Raw genomic sequence first — 5,698 nt, forward strand, 5'->3', positions numbered from 1 at the left:
GACACACTACACGTACACACTACCACACACTACACACACACACACACACACACACACACACACACACACACACACACACACACACACACACACACACACACACACACACACACACACAATCGCAGATACAGGGTGTAAAGTTAATAGTGTTCAGGGACAGAACTGCCAAGAAACAACCCCTCAAAGTCTCGGCCCCACGTGAGCATTCATTCACTTATTGTAATTAACGCTTAATCAATGTGTAGAGCTGCAAATTCAATTGAAACACATCCCGTTACAGTTTTCTCTAATGTTTTTCTACGCTAACTAAAAGTCAGTGGAGTTGGAGTACTGTAGGGATATTTGAACTTTCACATGACATTTCCTTACCCTGTTCCAGGGTAAAATATGTTTGTTAATTACTGTACAGGGAAATACATTTTCAGGAAAGCTTAATTCACAGTTAACATAGTTATTTCAGGTACACAACCTTACACATTTTTCTTTTCTTAGAGCATTTCTTACCACACTGAGCTAAGTTAGTAACATTTTAATGGCTCCTTGCACACCCACTTTGCGTGTATTAGTTCAACTACAATAAAGTAAATAATGCTTTATTTATAAAGTCAAAGGTGCAAATGGTTTACAAAGACAGAAAATCAAAAACAGACAAATCACGAGTCCATGGAAATGAAGGTGTTCAAACTAGAATTCTTTCATGTGCACAAGTTGTTGATGTTGGCTTAAAACAATCTTTAAATCACTCACGCAACTACAAGGCTAATGTATATGATCAGGACCTCCAGAAAATCTTTAAATAGACAAGTTGTTGCATCTAACACTCTGTTTCCAAGGTAACTTTGATCCTCAAGAAATTCAAGATTTATATATTTATCTTTATTTCATCACCGGTTTCATCACCGGTTACATCAGGCCGTATGAGGACAGCAGTGAAAAGCCTCTGCTGTACATCAGCATGTGGAGTGTGTGGGTTAGCGAAGGACTCATGTCACCGTGAATATGTGAGAGGCAATCTGAAATAAGAGCACTTCAGTGGTTGATGATGTAAGTAATCTGACAGTCAGAAAAGAGCTGTTGAGTATAGTTCATAAGGTCTTTTGAGATAATGCGTTTGTGTTGCCGTCCTGATGATATCAGACCAATAAACGTAAGGACTGGAGGTGTGACGGACTCTCAGGTGTTAACCCTTTCAAGCTTGAACTGCATTCCTGGATGCAGAGATATAGTTTGCCCTTTTCATGTATAATTTTGAAATGTTCAGAAGATTTGAAGCAGCTGAGTGAGAAATTAATGACTGTGTCAGGTAATAGTCATTGTACAAAATATGTACTTGTACTTTTTACATAACCCATTTGTATGTTTTTAATGGGATATTGTGTTTATTGAATGTACTTTTACTGTATTTGAGACAAGTCAATGACAAATAGTAAAGTAAAATAATATATAGTGAAATAATAAATATAGCACTAGTTCAATTATACATGATTTTTATTTACCAAGAATTAACTGTACTTTTGCCACATTAATATTTACACCTTTAAAACTGTGATTATTTGTATATTTTTGTATTAAATGGGTTTCTAGGGCTGCAACTTGTTCAACATGAAATGCCACAAAATCATTGTTTTAATGAAGTACATGTAAAAACCTGCAAATAGTTGTGATAAATAGGGCATTAATACTATAGCTCATGTTGATCCTGTGTGGGCTGAAATGCTGCTGGGGTCAAAGGAAAGTCATCAGGATTCAAACTCAGGGACCATCAGGGTCTACTACACAAAGTCATATTGAGACCCGTTTGCATTCTTCAGATTTTCTATTTATAATCATTTAGGTTTAAGGTTTGAAGAGGTAAAGCTTTCCGACATTTGACATGAAAAAACTAAAGGTCTGGGGAATATGTGTATTTCTTCTTCTGTTAATTGTGATGTAAGACCTGAAATATGCAAACACATTACTGTAATATAGCTTTAAGTTACAGTTCAATCAGGAACATTCAGAGAAGTGTTGAGAGAAACAGAGAAAGGGTAAGAGTTTGAAACACAGCAGGAAAAGCAATTAGGCTTATCGCTTTCCCCCTGCTTTCCTAAGCTTCACACACATAAAGACCAACACACACACAAACAAAAAAATGCATGTGCAGTTGCCTGTCTGGGTCCAACATGCGCAGAACGTAGCCAGATCAGGTTGCTATTTAACACCGTATAAAATTACAGCGCTAGTCAGGTGTCAGAACAAATTGTGTTCTTCTAGGTCTGTGTGTGTGTCCATACTGGAGTGTGTGTGTTCACTTGTGGAAACCTTCTCTCATGCCGGCTGTCAGCCAGTTACTTAACTGACGTGTTTCAGTCAACATGCCTGATTTAATAAGGGTTAACTATGTTAACCAACACACACACACACACACACACACACACACACACACACACACACACACACACACACACACACACACACACACACACACACACACACACACACACACACTCAATTCACAGAAGCGCCAGGAGGGGAGCTCAGAGTTCCACCGTCAATGAATGCAAAACTGACCTCTCAGTTTACAGAGATCATGTCTCATTACATTTCCAGAAAGCCTTCTCCTAAGAAGAGGTCAAAGGTCATGTCTTTATTTCTTTCTTTCATTCATTCTCACTTTCCTTTTGGTTGTCCTTTGAGGGAAACATTTCCACTTTGCAAGATAAAATGTCCGAAAAAGAACTTAAATGAATAATGAACCAAATAAAAAATATCTAAAATCAAGGTCCGCTCTCTTGTTCACTCCAGATCTGTGTATCTGAAGGGATCCGTCAGAGGATGCAGTTGATCTATAATTGTATACTTTACACAAGTAGCCTACTTTCATTTTATGTTATGTAAAAAACAATGAATAAAGCTTAAAAAGACACATTACAAATATTGCTCTCTATAATATGCTGTGTATTTCTTTAAAATGTGCCCTTTTGTATGATAAATATTTTACCTTGGGTAGTCTTTAGTATATGTTGATGCTGCTCATGTGCCTTTTTACTTTCCATGTGTGACAACCCCCAGTTATGTCCACCTGTCCACCTCTATCTTTGAAGGAAGTCTATGAGAGTATAGTACAGTATCAGAAGTTTCTTGAACTTTAACTCCATGTTTACATGTATTTGTCTGTCACTCAAAGAACATACATTTGTAACCATACTAAGTCCATTGAATGAGAGAACTGTAGTTTATTTTTAGAGAACTGTGAACTGGTCCACTCTTTGACATTTACATTTTCACACACAATTAACTCTGTTTGGAAATCCCCTTACTTTATATGTTTAGTTGGATTTGCTATGCCAACCAGTTGAATGTTCATCTGATTATCTCATTTATCAAGTGAGTCCCTTGGCGGAGGATGAAGACAGAAAAATGTGACACTTCCTAAGGAGAGCAGTTGCTTTTTATGTTGCGGTAACAACTTTGCACCCAAGGGGGAGACCTTCCCCGTTATCTGCACTCAATAATGGGTTCATGTTTCTATTTATACTGGCTCTCAATCTTACTTTCTCTCTGTTCTTTTCACTCTGACTGCCACTCGGCCAGCTCTTACAATAATTATAGCTGCTGGCCTTCATAAAAAGGCTGTTACAGAAATAAACCACGGCCTCAGTAGACGGCATGGGCAGATATTTGAGAGATCGAGATGCCTAGGTAAATCATACCATCTGGTTGTAGCAGGGGCCAGTCAGATACTCGAGTCAAGTCAAATATATTTTATTTTTGCCTCAGAAGGTGCATATAATTGACACCCCCTCTCCAGCCCTCACTTCAGATAAGAACAAACTCCCTCTCTCTCAGTACACACAGACATGCAATAGATGATGTATGTGTACAGCATATTAATGATTTTTACAATGTGAAAATTAATGACAAAGATGGATCCAGGAGGACAGAGATCCAGATCATGTGGAATGAAGTGCAACATGTAAATTTCCTCTCTGAAGAACCAGCACCTTACCGTGGTAGAGAGGTTTGTGTGCCCTGATGAACCTGGGGGCTGTGTTGTCTGGAACCTTGTGTCACTGGAGGGGCCTTTAACCACCACTAGGGGGGTATGGAGGTCGGGAGCGGAGATTGTTTCTCGGCGCCTGCAGCAGCCGCAAATCCGTCAGGAGTTTCCAGGAAGGTTGCGGATTTGTGAGTAGTCATGCGAAGTTTGCAGTAAGGTCGGTGGCGAACTACGAAGCGCTCCCGAGCTGTCGAGAGTGCTGTGTGGGAGGGCGCTTCAGAAAAGTGAGATAGATGGCTTAAGGGTGTGGAGCGACGAACGGAAGCGTGTGGTGTCGGAAACGGGATGATCGGGAAGCGCCCGATGCGCATGGTAACGTTGACGGAGCCTCAGGGGCCCTCATACTTGTTTAGGGACTTCCGGAGGAGAAGTCAGCCGTGCCGAAGGGACGTGGTGGCCCAGGTGAGGTCCTCCAAGTCCCCATGGTCACGGGGAACTCCGTGGGATCCTGGAACTCTGGTGTCGAGGGGCGGTGCCGAAGCGTTATCTCCGAACTTGTGCTGGTGGAGACCAGGGTTACAGGGGTTGGAGGTGTCTTGAGCTGGGCTTTTTGGGCGGCCTCACACTTCACTTCGGAGGACTGAACCGGGGAGGTCTGTATGGGTCAGTGGGCTTGATGTTGAAAAGCGAATGGTCCAAAGGTTCTCGTGGGTTGCTGTGGGGGTGGTTGGGTGGTGGGGGGCGTGAACCTGTGTGTGGCGAGAATGGGCTCCTGTGTTTTGTCCAGCTTTTTGCTGTCTTGTGATGTATTCTCTCGAGATGCCATGTTTATTTGTGCATGTGAATACTCGTAGGAATATTATAATTTACCACAATACCGGTAATGGTGGTATCTGATTGTGTCCTCAGGTCGTTCGTGTTGGTGTGGGGCAATGTATGTTCCTCCGGTCACGGAGGTTATTGGGTGGGTTCATGGGGGATCTCCTGTGGGGTGACTGCGGGTGTGACCCCGTCTGGGTCGTTCATGTAGTGGAATAGTCTATACTGTCCCAGTGCGGGATTGGACTTGCCGACACCCCCTGATGTCTGTGGTTGTTGTCAGGCAAAAGGAGGGTCGGTGGTGCTGCCATTGGTAATTTGGTTGCGTGAGGGTTGGCCCCTGAACACTCTAGGGGTGGTGGAGCGGGCGTGGATGTGTGGAACTCGTGAGGCTCTTCTTATCTCCAGGTTGGGGATAGGTCTTCATTCCAGGTCTCGCGCTTCGACACGCATCTCCACTCCGGGTTGGTCTAGGTTGACATTTCGAGGTGGAGGGGTGTTCGGGGCCTGGGAAGGGGGGTCTCTCTATATAAGGTGCAGGGGTTTCGGTCGAGACAGCGGGCCAGACAGGCCGCTCTGGGAGACTGACGTGACGGTGGGGAAAGACCGTCGCGTAGGCTGGGGTAGGCGACCAGGGACAAATTTCGCGACACCCGGCGCGCTAGCCTCTTTCGCCTCCAACGGGGTGCAAGCGGAAAAGCCCGACACGGGACGCCCGAGGCACGTTCGGCCGGTGGTCTGCGAGGCGGCTGCTCAGGGGGAAGACCCGGGACCGAGGTCTTGCCATGGGGGCCCGAAGGGAAGGCCCGCCCATAGGGTGAAGCATTCATAGCAGAAAGTACTCCGAACATTGGGTTAGAATCCGCCCGGGCAACGGACTCTGGTTAAACGGTACCTCTG

Source organism: Notothenia coriiceps, unplaced genomic scaffold (genome assembly GCF_000735185.1).
Source record: "Notothenia coriiceps isolate Sejong01 unplaced genomic scaffold, NC01 NC01_scaffold00016718, whole genome shotgun sequence".
Taxonomy (NCBI): domain Eukaryota; kingdom Metazoa; phylum Chordata; class Actinopteri; order Perciformes; family Nototheniidae; genus Notothenia; species Notothenia coriiceps.